The sequence below is a fragment of the Archocentrus centrarchus genome, chromosome 24 (genome assembly GCF_007364275.1).
Source record: "Archocentrus centrarchus isolate MPI-CPG fArcCen1 chromosome 24, fArcCen1, whole genome shotgun sequence".
NCBI lineage: Eukaryota > Metazoa > Chordata > Actinopteri > Cichliformes > Cichlidae > Archocentrus > Archocentrus centrarchus.
The window spans coordinates 25,870,433-25,886,341 of NC_044369.1; positions in this window are offsets into that span (position 1 = coordinate 25,870,433).

The following is a 15,909-nucleotide window of genomic DNA, read 5'->3' on the forward strand; positions in this document are numbered from 1 at the left end:
GTTAAGCAAACAAACAAAAAAGTCCAATTTAATCACAGATGTCTTGGTAAAATTTGACTTGCATGCATGTTCATGCATGTTGTGTAATACCTGCACTTAGCCACTTGATGTCCCTGTACACCATGGAATCAACGACATTAGAAACCTCTCAGAAATTACTGCAGTACTTCAAGATGAATTCCATGTCAGTGAAGATATTGCCTGTAAATCTGTATGTCAGCAGTTCAGTCTGAGCCACCTGTGTTCATCATATCATATATTTCACACTCCATTAAAAACAGGCTCACTTTTAGATCACTCTTTCTTGCCACATGCTGGACTGAGGTGTTTGGTTAGGGATAGTTTAGAAGTCAGTGTCCAGAACTAGTGAGGCTAAAAGTAATTATTTTATATTATATTATTTATAATTATAAAAACTCTGTTTAAAAAAACTGCTTGAAGTAGTTTAAGTGATCAGCATGCCACATTTGACAGGTAGTGAAGCTTATTCATAACAAAACCCTGGTCACTAGTGCTGGCTGGATCCTGAACCACCTGACTTAGTGAGTCGAATTTTCCTTCTGAATCATGAATCACAAATCTGAGGTCTCCATTAATCCAGTTCATATGAGTCCTCTGATTAGCGGCTGCTGCTGCTAAAAGTGAGTGAGTGCAAGGGGAGAGCAGACTCACCAGAAACACCTCGCACCCGGGCTGAACCGGACTTTACAGTCAGGAATTTATACATTAAATATTCCAATTAATAAGTAATTTTGGTTATCTTGTAATTGCAATTTTCCAGTTTTGTTCAATTTATTGTTATTTCTGTTTAAGTTTTGTCTTTTTATTTGAATTTAATTAAAATAAAAATGTGTAACTTACTTAATCTTATGTTGGGGGTTGGAAGGGGAAGGGGCAACTCAAATGACTCAAGTGAACTCGATCACATTACTGACCCATAAAAAGAACCGAGTTTAACACCACAATTGGTCACCTAGTTATGGTCGTTGCTCAGCCAATCAGCAAACAGAACTGTGCTAACATCACCAGGGGGGACCCTTGAACTTAGTGCCAACAGTGGCATCCTCAATACCCTTGGCAGACCTTGCCACATTTTTGTGCTCGGTGTGGTGCAGTTTGTTGTGGAGGCCGTAGCTTGCTGTGGTCTATCACAGAGGGCGCTGGCGGTTGGTCCCTGAAGTGGGCCGTGCCCTGGAAGAGCAGATGGAGTCTGGAAGAGATGTTGAAACAAGTCGTGGGGAGGCTGTGTCCATGCTTGGAGGGTGTAGTGTGGCTAATTGAGACACGAGCGCTTGCTGCTTACAGTTAAATGTTTGGCAGTCTTTACTGCCGTAGCAGATGTGACTCACTTCACTCACAGAGGGAGCAGTGAGAGGTGGTGTTGTTGTGGTTTGTGGATGAATTTGTTGCTTTGACCTTTAAGTCTTAAATAAAATTTAAAAGTGGATAAATAGGGTTACAGAGTAGCTAAGCTCATCTTTTTTCTCTTTTTTTTTTTCTAAATTGGAAACTAGCTTGACTGACCAGAAGATATTTCTTATTTTTTGCTTTAGTCACATTCGACCCATCCATCTCCGTTATAAAGATATAGCAGCAACCAATGCTGGAGTCATTACTCAGAAAAACTAATACATTACTTTATACACATTACTTGATACTTTTATTAAAAGTAATGCAGTACATTAGTTGCTTGCTGGATAAAGTAATTTGTTACACTATTAGTCACATTACTTTCACGTTATTCCTCATAATTACCAGTTAACAATATAAACCTTGAGCTACAGTCCCACTGAAACAAATCCTAACACCAGTGAGGCTAGTTCTTTTAGTGTTTACATATAAACACAAAACCGACCACATGAAGCAGTTGAAAACCTGCTCAAAGAGACTTCAAAGTGATCAGCGCAGTGATTCTGCTTTAGAAACATGTATGAGTAGAAATGAAGGCTACATCACTGCTTCTGTTACCTGCTGAAGATCAGGCTGCTGGGCTCAGCTTTAGCATCACTCTGGGTTCTTTGCTAATTCTGTGTTAGCACATGCTGTCTGTGTAGATGCTTGCAAAGAGCCAAAGTTGTGTTGTTTCTGTCGTAGAGGAAGTTTGCACTTTACCATCACGCTCATGCCCTTTCTTTCTATACAAGCATTGTCCATACTTCCACTCCTCAAAGGTTGTAGACCACTCCACCATTTTCCTCTACCCTGCACAGGAACTGAAATCAGCTGATTGTAGAACCAAGGCTGGGGTGTGCCAGTTTACACAAAAACTGGACTGAAAATCAGTGGGAACAGGTCTTATGGTGTCATCTAAATTAATTAAAAAAAATTTTGGTTCAAATTGTCATCAGTATGTATGGAGGAGGTCAGGAGAGAGGCACAGCAGTGAGTGTGGACAGCCATTTGCAAAGCACGGTGGAGGCTCTATCATGGTTTTGGGCTGCATCATCAGCACAGACAGATTTTGATCCACCATGCAATACCATCTATAAAGTGTCTGATTAGCAACATCTTCATTTGTCAGCATGATAATGATCCCAAACATGCTGCCAATGCAGTAAAAACATACCCACATAGAAAAAAAAAACTGCACAGAAACACACACCATGTAGCACTCTCAGTCATGGATTGGCCTCCTTGCCTGGATTTCAACTTTACTGAAGCAGAATGGAACGAAAGGCAGAAACATCCAAAGCAGAGCTCTGAATGTTCTTCAGAGAACTATTCCTGAGACTACTAAAATAAATGACATTCAGGCTGTGCTGAAGAATAAAGGTGGTCACAGCAAATAAGCTTGTTGGAGTTGTACAAACTGTTTCTGCCTTAAACACTGTGTTTCCATGTATGTCTGCACACACTGCGCTGTTTTTCCCACTTTCGTAGCAAAATATAAAGAAATGAGGGGTGACTTGAGACTTTTGCACAGTCATCTAGGCTGACCATCTACATCTTAAGCGGTAATGTTACATTTTTAATATGACAGTGATGAATACTGTACCATATAAGGGAGGAGGTGTCATCTACAAAATATGATGTTGAAATCATTGTAACTGATGCATCTGTTGAAGAATCAGTCTACACACAGGCAGCTCAAAGGTGCAAAACAAAATTGATTATAGATATGTTTCTGCAAGGATTTTGTTTTATTTTTTTGTCTGTGTAGTTGAAGTCATGAGTTTGGATTTGAAACTTCCTGTGTGTGATTTGGTTTGATTTCAGGAACTCTGACAGCAGCGAGGAGCTTCCTGAAAATTAGCAGTAGGCATGAAGCAGACAAGCGCAGTCGCTGCGCTGAATTCATTTGTAAAGCGATGGTGTCAGGTTTGTGTAAGCAGAGTTCAATTTAAAATGAGCGTGTAATGCGAGTTAATATTGTTTGGTGTAGATTAGAAGAAAATACCGCAAACATAGCAATGCAATTGCAATGAATCCACAGCAGAAAAAAGTACTTGCAGGAAACAGCAGCATGTAGCACAGAAATCCATATCCATGTGACACAGAGAGGTCATTTATGAAAAGCCCTGAGGGAACTGAGAAATAATATATGGAGGGAGAAGAAACAGTGAGGGGAGCAGAAGAACTATTGCCCTGTTGGATTTCTGTGCTAATACGGACCTCAGGGTTTCTCAAAACCAGTGGCCCGGTGGCCAGTAAAAAAGTATGTCAGGAAAACTGGTTGTCTAGCCAATAGTTAGGAGTTTGGCAGTAAAACTAATTCTACATTTGACACTATACTCACTTTTAATTTCCCTTAAACTAATTATGCTCATCTATAGCCTGAACATGGCTGCTTTTGTGCAGATAAAGTTTCTGAAAAGTGACTAAAGCTGCCCCAGCATGCTTAGGTGAGATGCTTAGTCAAATTAAAGCTTTACTGAGGGGAAACTGACTTTTTGATACCATTGGTTTCCTGCACTGTAACACAATTAATCGATCAGGGTCATCTGGCCATGATGCCACTTGGCAGTCAGCTGCGTACATCTTCGCAGACAGCGATTACTCCGCCAGCTGAGGAAGAAGTTTGGCCACAAGCCGCTGCCTGTGGTAGGAGCCAAAGTCAAAAAGAGGTGAGCCTATAACTGGGCCATTACTGTCTGACTGAAACAATTATATCTGAGTAGTACTGTTTTTATTGGAATGGGGAGCTGGGCACTGGTAAGCCAAGAAAAAGGTATGTTTCCTGAGTACACCGCAGAGAGGGATTTCCCACTGAAATACTTTATTACACTTGGCCTCCATTGCAGCAGTTTGAAGTGAAACCTGGAATACCTTTCTAATTATAATACACTAAAAGTGTAGTGCTGTTGGAGCAAACACAGTCATCACATTAGAAATGTAATAGAGTAGTCATCTGGTGCAAAAGTCTCTTGATGTTCTTGAGTTAAACTTCTACAAAAAAAGACAGGAGGTGGAGCTGGAGGTGTCAGAGCTGAAGATGCAGAGATTTTCATTGGGAGTGACCAGAATTGACAAGATTAGAAATGAGTATAGGGAGAGGGACAGCTCAGGTCGAGCGGTCTGGAGACATAGAGAGCCAAGGCTGAGATGGTTTGGACATGTGCAGAGGAAGGATAGTGGATATATTAGAAGATGGAGCTGCCAGGCAGGAGGAAAAGTGGAAGACCTCAGAGGACGTTCATGGAGTGAAGGAGGACATGCAGAGGGTTGGTGTGACGGAGGAGAATGCTGGGACAGGGTGAGATGGAGGCAGATGATCGACGCCTAAACAGAACAGCCAAAAGAAGAAAACTTGAGTGCCATGTCTCATCATTTCTCTGGTTGAGTGCATTTGCATCTTCAAAAAACATTTGCAAGGAGAGCTTAATGTATATTTAAAGTGCCCCCACATGTTTCTTTTCCTGGCATTTACATCATCTCCTGTGACTTCCAGTTAGTGGAAAAGCCTGGAACAGATGGATGTCATGTATGATGCAATAGTGATATTTATACTCACATCTTGAAGTAGGTGTCAAACAAGAAGATATGAGCTGTCTTCCATGGTAGCTGTGCATATATTGCAGACCGAGAAGAAGATGCGTTAATGTGGCAAAACACAAACTCATTCATGATGTCCTTACTCACTGGAAGTCATAATATGGTGGAGCTGTGTCTTAAACAAGAAGCTGCTGCTTACTCAGCATTGACTGTAAAGGCCCTCAAGAAGAACAAGGACATAACTTATAATTCTTCCGGAGTTCCTTCATAAATGCACATTTCTAGATCTGAGGTTCAGGGCCCTTCGTCGTGTCAGTAATGCCTGCTGTGAAAGTAAGCATAACTGTCATCACAGAGATTGTGGCCATTGTAGAACAGGTATTGAATTCATTTTATATTGTGCTCATTTTCTGGTGCAAAAAATGCGCTTATTGCTTAATTTGAAACATTTTATTGCTGCTGCAGTGTTGATAGTAGTTTAACATATTGCATTCCGTTTTCATTTAGATCTGCAGTGTTAGGCCACAGAAACAACAGGAGCCATGTCATTCCTGAGGAGAGCAGAACAGAGGAAGTAGTTAGCTGTGGCTGAGCTGTTTGGTGAGCACTTCAAGAATGAAACAAGCATACTTCTACTTTACAAATGGTGACAAAGAGGTGACATCATACATAGCAGCAGGCTGCACCTCACTGTATTCCAAGCCACTTATATGGTGGAGGAACCATGAGCCCAAATATACTCACACTGGCACATTAGCAAAGCAATATCTAACTGTAGCTCCGACCTCTGTCAATAGCAAGAGGATGTTCTCCACATCAGGAGACATGCAAGCAGATTGTGTGACGCAAGTGGCAGCAGGACGTGACTCTACTGTCTCAATGTAAAGTTTTCTACCACTATTTCACTGCATGGTGTGTATTACACAAGAAATGCGATGCAATTTTCACAGCTGTGAATTAAATTGGGCTCTAAGGCTGAACTTGCAGCTTTGTATTGGTTCATATCACAGATAAAAGGACGCTCGTAATCGCTGTCTGTGTTTACCTCGTGCCACATACAGATGCTGCAGTAGTTTTGTTTGGACCATAAAATATGTTCGCAGCACAACAGCGTGTTCACCCAGGTTTGTGCCCTAATAGACTCCAATGTGTTCATGTAAATGGGGAGTCTTACTCACACACAAAGGTTAATTATAGAGTTTCACAGGGTTCTGTGCTAGGACCAATTTTATTTACATTATACATGCTTCCCTTAGGCAGTATTTTTAGAAAGCATTGCATACATTTTCATTTTTATGCAGATGATACTCAGCTTTATCTATCCATGAAGCCAGATGACACACATCAATTAGTTAAACTGCAGTAATGTCTTAAAGACATAAAGGCCTAAATTCAGATAAAACTGAAGTTCTTGTGCTCGGCCCCACAAATCTTAGAAACATGGTGTCAAACCAGATACTTACTCTGGATGACATTACCTTGGCTCCCTGTAATACTGTGAGACATAATTTTTGACCAGGATATGTCCTTCAATGCACATATTAAACAAATATGTAGGACCGCTTTTTTTGCATTTGCGCAATATTTCTAAAATTAGAAACACCCTTTCTCAGACTGATGCTAAAAAGCTAATTCATGCATTTATTAATTCTAGGCTGGAATATTGTAATTCATTATTATCAGGCTGTCCTAAAAGCTCCCTGAAAAGCCTTCAGCTGATCCGGGTCAGACTCACCCGCTGAGCTAAAGCAACACCCACTGCATGTGTTGCCTCCCTAGGTTTGTCGTCTGAGGGGCAACTGGCTTCCTGTGCCAACGTGTGGTGCTGTGGTAGAGAATAGCAAAAGGCACACACGTTGAGCTATCGTAGCTTCATAACAGGAAGTTTTATTCTTCACCAGAAAATCTATAAACATACCTCAAGTGTTACTAAACTGAATATAAACCAATGGCCTTTCACTTTAGTCTCTTTTACAAAACATGGCCATTGTGCTCCTGAGTCAAGACAATATGAATCACAAAACATTTCCACAACTTCATAAAACTATTCAGTAGAGTCTCTTTGAGTCCATCAACAAATTATAATCACAATGTACAACAAGAACTCATTCATTTTAAAGATAAACACATAACACACTCATACTGCTGTTCTTAACTCGATCCTTTTAACTACATGTGTAACAGACAGTAACACATTTGCTTTTAACCATTGAAACACCTATTACAGCATTAAGTGCCTGAATGAACTGTATTTTTACATACCTTTAGCTGTTGTTCCATTTTGTTTACACAATTAATTAGCTTTGTTCATAAAACAAACACATCTAATGCTATAATGCAAACTATCAGCTATATAAAATGCAATGCTCCTTTAATGGCGCTTCTCTCTCATCAAGAGTCATTCATCGACAGTCGCCATTACTCACTAAGTCACCTTACCAAATTACATTAATGGTTTCGGTATTAAACCACCAAAACTGTACTTTAACTAAACATCATAACCAGAAGAATAACATATGACTGTTCATAGAGTGCACATGAGTAAAAGTTCACATGTGAGTCCAGCAGTTTCTCATTTAGTTTTGGTTAGCTTCCCCACTCTACTCCACATTAGCCAATTCCGCTAGCATTAACATCGCTTAGCATACATCAATAAGCCACGATTTACACACCAATCGCTTCACAAACGGCTTCTTTTGCCGGCCTGTACAAGTCTCTCATAACAACCTTCTCTACACATATGGTCTGTATTGCACAGTCATTGTAAGGTGTTTTTACTGACCTGTGGTAGAGAATAGCAAAAGGCACACACGTTGAGCTATCGTAGCTTCATAACAGGAAGTTTTATTCTTCCTCTGTGCCCCAAAGCTACTCCATACCCCGAGCGCGATACGCCCTCTAGCGTCCTGCTGTGGGATGGCACCATAATACGTGAAACTGCACAGGACTCACAACAGTGCTTAAATGACAGTCAAATTTACAAATGTAACAAAACAAAAAAACTTTAGGGGTGACTGTTTTTATCTTTATCACCGTTTGATACTTAATCTCAGAAGTGAGATCATTTCAACCCTCTACACTCTCTCCCACTCAAAGAATGTCTCCTGACATTTGTTTCTATTTGTGTGGACCCGTCAGTGTATGAGAGTGTACCAGTTGTGGTAGTATGGTTGGGGATGGATGGGGTAAAAGGAGGATGGAAAGCCGGGATTGGACACGTAGGGTTGGCTGGCTGAGAGGGCGTTCATGTCCGTTCTCCAATGGCGGTATGATGGCTGACCCAGAGTGTCATATGTGAGTTTTTCTGCTGGTCGCCCTCTCCTCTGTGACCTCCTTACCTTGTCGTTTTCTCCTATGTTTCCTCCATCCATTTCATCCACTTGGTCAGACCTTGTTTTGACCAACTCCTCAGTCTCCACAATGTCCTGCTCTCCCTCAGATTCTTGCCTGTTAGTAGGACAGAACTCTCTGGCTGTTGCATTTAACTTGCGCTGAGTTAGCGATTTCCGCCGTGCCATGACAGTTTCCCGTTGCTGAGGACGCTCCTGTAGAATAACAGGATCTTGCTGGCAAGGGTCTGCGAGTCTGTAGCATGGGATTCTGCTCCGGAGGTCACGATGGTAAGTATACTCATCTTCCTCATCAGAGCTACTTGTTGCTGTTTGGTCAACATATTTTTCAGGTTGTTTTTGTCCCTTCCGTCTGGTCTTTTCGTCCACGGGAAGTTCTTCTTCAAGAGGTAGGTCATTTACTGGCAGCAGTAGATTTCTATGCAGAACGCGCATGGTCTTACTTCCTCTCTCTGGCTGCACCTTATAGACTGGCCCATCTCTCAATCTCTCCACCACGCGATGTACGACCTTCTCCCAATAGGCACGCAATTTCCCTGGCCCTCCTCTCTCTGACAGATTTTTCACCAATACCCTATCACCTGGCTGGAGAGTGACCCCTTTTACACGTCTATCGTACTGTTTCTTGCCTTTGGCTGAGGACTTAAGGCTGTTGTCTGCAGCTATTTGATAAGCCACTCGCATCCTCTCGGCCCATTTTTGTACAAAGGTTTGGTGGTTACGTGCCTCAGTCTCTTTCCTTTGGCTAAACAGCAAATCGACTGGCAACCGTGGAGCCCTGCCATACAAGAGGAAAAATGGAGAGTATCCTGTTGCTTCATGTCTTGTGCAATTATATGCGTGCACAATCTGAGGCAAATGATCTTTCCATTCACTCTTTTTCTCTTCTCGTAGGGTACGCAGCATTTGGAGAAGTGTCCGATTTAGTCGTTCCACTGGATTGCATTGAGGATGGTAAGGGGTGGTTCGTGAATGTGCAATTCCTGACAGTTGTTGTAGTCTTTGGAACAGGCTGTTCTCGAACTCACGTCCTTGATCGTGATGCAACTTTTCTGGATACCCAAACCGAGGAATAAAGTCCTGAAATAACTTTTCAGCAGCTGTCTTTCCCGATTTGTTCCTTGTTGGGTATGCCTGTGCAAAGCGCGTAAAGTGGTCGACAAGGACAAGGATGTACTCATACCCTCCTTTGCTTGGCTCCAGGTGCAAGTAGTCAATGGAAACTAGCTCAAATGGTGCACTGCTGGTGAGGGATGCCATTGGAGCTCTTTGTGGGACACTGGGATGTTTCTGTTTTATGCAAGGGCATTTTTTTGTCACATAGTCCTCAATATCCTGTTGCATATACGGCCAGTAGAACCGTTCTCGGGCAAGGTGGATAACCTTGTCTGAACCTACATGCCCCATGTCGTCATGCAAGCTCTTCAGTACCTCCAATTTGAGCTTTTCCGGGAGGACCAGTTGTACGTTTTGATGTGTTTTCCGATAGAGTAGTCCATTTTCTACCTCTAGCTTGTTCCACTCATAGAGTAGTCTCCTTGTCTGTTTACACATTGCTCTCTTCTCTTTTTCATTCGGAGTCCATGTTCTCTGCTTCAGAGACACAACCTCTCTAATAGCTGGATCTTCTTGTTGTGCTGCTCTGATATCTTTGGGTATGATGCTTGAGACACCGTTTGAAGGCACAGTGTTTCCATCATCAACGTTTAATTGCAATGCAGCAACCCAGGGGACCTCATCATTTTGTGCCATTTTGGTTCCCTGCCACACTGCAGAGACCACCTCTGGTGACATCGTTTCTGTATGATCCTCCATCTGCTGCTGAAGGTTCACTGGGTACCTGGACAACATGTCAGCGTCCGCATTCTTCTTTCCGGGTCTATACTTGATATCAAAATGGAAGTCGGCCAATTCCCCAACCCACCTGTGACCCACAGCGTTTAGTCTTGCTGAATTCAGGATGTAGGTCAAGGGATTATTGTCTGTATAGACTGTGAAGGTTGGTGCATAATACAGGTAATCCCGGAACTTGTCGCAAATAGCCCACTTAAGGGCCAGGAACTCAAGTTTGCCAGAGTGTAGGTGGTAATTCCTCTCGGCAGGTGTTAAGGTTCTAGACCCGTACCCAATGACGCGCAGTTTGTTGTTTTGGTGTTGGTATAACACAGCTCCTAGTCCTTCATTTGACGCGTCTGTGTGTAGCACAAATGGAAGATCAAAGTCTGGATAGGCTAAGATGGGAGGGTTTGTCAGCATCTCCACCAACCTTGATACCACAGTTTGATGTTCATTAGTCCAAGTTACAGGTGTACGGGAGGGGAGTTGTCCCTTGTTCCCTTTGATTACTTGACCCTTTCCCTTACCAGACTGAGGTCGGACGGCACTGCTTGTCTCAGTTGGGCTCTGGAGAAGTTCAAACAAGGGTCTTGCCAATCGTGAGAAGTCTTGGATAAAGGACTGGTAATAACTCAGAAATCCAAGCAATGTCCGGATCTCTCCGACAGTGCGGGGTTTCTTATCTTTCAGGGCCAAGACTGCTTCCAAATCCTTCGGGTCGATCTGAATCCCTTCTCCTGAAACCATTCGACCGATGTATCGGATCTGTTTCTTGAAGAGTTCACATTTGGTGGGCCGAAGCTTGATACCATGTTGTCGCATTTGGTGAAATACTTGTCTCAGATGGTTCACATGTTCATCAAAGGTTTTTGAATAACAAAGGACATCATCCAAATAAGGCACACAGCACTCATCTCTGATGCCCTCTAAGACTCCCTCCATGCACCTCTGAAAGGCGGCTGGAGCGTTTGTCAATCCGAAGGGTATTCGCACCCATTCGTAGAGTCCCCACGGGGTGCTAAAGGCTGTTAAGTGTCTTGATTCCTCAGTCACAAAACCTTGATGGTATGCACTCCCTTGATCCAGGATGGAGAACCATGAGTTGCCCCCCAGGCTGTCCAACAGATCTTGGATCCTCGGTAGTGGATGACGGTCTGGGATGGTCTTACGGTTGAGCTCCCGGAAGTCAACACAAAGGCGCAGACTGTTGTCCTTCTTCCGCACACACACCACTGGCGAGGAATAGGCCGACACAGATTTCCTGATCCACCCCCTGTTTAAGAGGTTTTGGATGTAGTCCTTTACCTCTTTATACAGTGGTCGTGGGATGGAATTGTAGCTCTTCTGGACTGGAGTATTGTCGGTTGTGTTGATTTTTAGTTGTAAGCCAGGGATGCATCCAATGTGTCCTTCATCACGAGCAAACACATCTGATTCCTCATAAAGCAATTGCCGTACCTTGCTTTGGTCAGACTCAGACAGATGGTCTAAACTGACATCAGGGTGCCATTTTTCTTCACCCTGGGCAGTCCTGTAATTTCCTCTTCCCTCACTCCATCCATCATGGTTTGAACTTACTTGAGTAGTGCAGAGGAGAGGGTCACTGAGTGACTCTGTTGACTTCTGGGTAACTGGATGAATGTTCACCGGTGTACTTTCAACAATTTCCTCGATGAATCCCAAGACTGCTTTCGGAGGTAAGAAAACATCATGCTTTGTGGGATTTTGGATTGGGATTCTTACAATCTTAGAGGCACCAGCCGGTACATCAACAAGAGCAGGAAACAACTCCAACCCATCTGGCAAGCTACACTCTATATCTGGCTCAAACAACATGACTCCACCTGCAGGAAAAGCTCTAATTCGACATCTCACCTCGCAGACCCGACTGCTGTGGATGGTGAGTCCTTTCTTTCCCACTCTCACTGTTGAGCGTTCTGACTCTTCCTGGTGTGGCATTGTGTGAACAACAGAGACAAGAGTTTCAATGCTATTTTTCTTAATTTTCAAAGCCTCTGACAATAGATCCACTAAATTGGCCTTAGCAGTCTGATCACTGTTTCCTGCAATAATCTCTTGGATTACGTTGAAACCTAGTAATGGGCTGCTCACACCCGCTTGGCTCACTAGCATCGGGACATGAAGAGCAACTGAGCCATGTTTGCTACTTGTGATTTCAAGAAGGACTTCTATCCACCCATCGAAAGGTACATCTGTTCCATTAGCTGCAGTGACTTTGAGGGGGTGGTCTTGCAGTAGGCTTTCTAGTGGTTGAATTGGTACATTGGGTAAAGCTTTCTGCACCCAAGACTTATCCACTATGCTTACCTGGGCCCCACTGTCCAATAGCATCTGGAGTTTGACCCCATCCAAGCAGCATGTTACCATGCACCTACCACCAATCAGCTGGGCCACACGCTCCCTTCTGGACACTTGGTGTGGTTTGGTGGACTTGGTAGCTGAGATTTCCTCTTTGGGGCGCAGCCTCTCTGTAATGGGGGACTCTGCATTATCTGCGGTCACTGGTGGTCCCCCCCCAGTGACCTCACCCGGTTTCCCGACAGATTACCCTTCTGTAAGCAGCCAATAGCCCTGTGTCCCTCTTTTCCACACCGGAAACAGTGTGAGCAAGTGTCATTTTCTTGGGATGTACACTGGTGGCATTTGCCTTTAACTTCCGGCTTGGCTGGCTGTTTTGGACGTGGCGGAGGCAGATAAGTGTTTTCTGTTGCCACATTCACAACAGGTGTGAGGGCTTTCTCTAAGCTCCTGGCCAAAGATGACACTTGTGCAGTCAGCTCCTGTATAGCAGTGCGATTAGCCTGCACCTCGGCTTGCATCTGACCTGCATTTTGTCTATCGCTATCCTGCTGGGCGGTGTTGACACTGATTGTCTTTTGTTTATAGGCCTGGCCCAACCTAGTTTTCCTCTCTGTGTCTTCTCTCAGTGACCTCGTAATCACTTCGAGAATAAAGTCATCAGTCACACCCATGTCTGAGATATGGGGTTGAAGGTCTCGTCTGATGTATGAGCATTTTTCATTCATTCCCTGGTAGAGTGAATGAAGAAACACTCCTTGCACCAGTTTGCTGTCATATTGAAAGTCTGTACCTTGTTTAGAAGCAAACATAATACGTTGTTTCACCCCCATCAGTCTGTACATAAACTGTTGTGGGCTCTCTCTGTCATGTTGTTTTGCGTTACTCAATTCCTGGAATAATTCAGTACTGCTTTTATCCCTAAGGTGTGCTTTGAGGAAACGCTTTAGCTCAGCCAGGGTCAGGCTATCTTTGGTCATAAGCATGTCTTTTAAGGTACCAGGCTTAATTATCTTAAGCACGGTCCTTAAAATTTCAGCCTCTGAGAAACCCTCGGCCAGCCCTTCGTCTATTTGCTTACACATACTGTTAAAACTCAAGTCAGAGTCCAAATCTGAGATGTGACCACCATGCATCTTAAAGTCTCTATGTGGTAACAATGCAGCTACATCAGTCAGTTTTATTAAACCAGTCGCTGGATCAGCAAATACTGATTTTGATACTTTCTTACTCACTACTGATGCTACTACAGGTGGTTCAGTCTCTGATACCGAAGCAGCATCCTCTTCATCAGACGCGTGGTTGTGTTCAACAGTTACCTGTGCCACTTGCAGTTCATCGATGAGGTCACGAAACACCAGCAGACGAGACATCCCCTGATCCTCGAGATTCTTTAGTCGTTTGCTTCTCAAGAAGTCAGTGATGAAATCAAAGAACTCCACCTCCGTGGCATCATCACCAGGAAAATCGTCACCCCCTTCTTCTTTGCAGGAAACTGCAAGTTGACAGAGCAAGTCTCTGTTGGCAGCACTGGTCAGCTGGTGAAGTTGCTGCTGGATCTCCCACCGTAGGTCGTGTAGAGTTGCCATCGGTGGATTGCTGGAGTCAGTTGCTTTGGTTGCTAGCTCTGTTAATCAGAGGGATGTGACTCCCACAGTTCTTGGCTGATTAGCACCCGTCCACCAGGGGGCGCTAATCCCGGACGAGCCCCCAAATTTGTTGCCTCCCTAGGTTTGTCGTCTGAGGGGCAACTGGCTTCCTGTGCCAACGTGTGGTGCTGTGGTAGAGAATAGCAAAAGGCACACACGTTGAGCTATCGTAGCTTCATAACAGGAAGTTTTATTCTTCACCAGAAAATCTATAAACATACCTCAAGTGTTACTAAACTGAATATAAACCAATGGCCTTTCACTTTAGTCTCTTTTACAAAACATGGCCATTGTGCTCCTGAGTCAAGACAATATGAATCACAAAACATTTCCACAACTTCATAAAACTATTCAGTAGAGTCTCTTTGAGTCCATCAACAAATTATAATCACAATGTACAACAAGAACTCATTCATTTTAAAGATAAACACATAACACACTCATACTGCTGTTCTTAACTCGATCCTTTTAACTACATGTGTAACAGACAGTAACACATTTGCTTTTAACCATTGAAACACCTATTACAGCATTAAGTGCCTGAATGAACTGTATTTTTACATACCTTTAGCTGTTGTTCCATTTTGTTTACACAATTAATTAGCTTTGTTCATAAAACAAACACATCTAATGCTATAATGCAAACTATCAGCTATATAAAATGCAATGCTCCTTTAATGGCGCTTCTCTCTCATCAAGAGTCATTCATCGACAGTCGCCATTACTCACTAAGTCACCTTACCAAATTACATTAATGGTTTCGGTATTAAACCACCAAAACTGTACTTTAACTAAACATCATAACCAGAAGAATAACATATGACTGTTCATAGAGTGCACATGAGTAAAAGTTCACATGTGAGTCCAGCAGTTTCTCATTTAGTTTTGGTTAGCTTCCCCACTCTACTCCACATTAGCCAAGTCCGCTAGCATTAGCATCGCTTAGCATACATCAATAAGCCACGATTTACACACCAATCGCTTCACAAACGGCTTCTTTTGCCGGCCTGTACAAGTCTCTCATAACAACCTTCTCTACACATATGGTCTGTATTGCACAGTCATTGTAAGGTGTTTTTACTGACCTGTGGTAGAGAATAGCAAAAGGCACACACGTTGAGCTATCGTAGCTTCATAACAGGAAGTTTTATTCTTCCTCTGTGCCCCAAAGCTACTCCATACCCCGAGCGCGATACGCCCTCTAGCGTCCTGCTGTGGGATGGCACCATAATACGTGAAACTGCACAGGACTCACAACAGTGCTTAAATGACAGTCAAATTTACAAATGTAACAAAACAAAAAAACTTTAGGGGTGACTGTTTTTATCTTTATCACCGTTTGATACTTAATCTCAGAAGTGAGATCATTTCAACCCTCTACACATGCACCACTTATTGTACTTGGTCTGCCAAGTAAAACAAAGCAAAAACGTGTTTACACTCTTTTTAGAGTTACATTTAGTGTCACTTAGTATATATTTATATATAATTAGAAAATCATGAAAAAGCTGATTTATTTCAGTAATTCCATTCAAAAAGTGAAACTTGTATATTATATTCATTCATTACACACAGACTGATATATTTCAAATGTTTGCTGACAACTAATGAAAACCCCAAATTCAGTATCTCAGAAAATTAGAAAACTGTGAAAAGGTTCAATATTGAAGACCCCTGATGCCACATTCCAATCAGCTAATTAACTCAAAACACCTGCAAAGGCCTTTAAATGGTCTCAGTCTAGTTCTGTAGGCTACACAATCATGGGGAAGACTGCTGACTTGACATTTTTCCAAAAGATGACCACTGACACCTTGCACAAG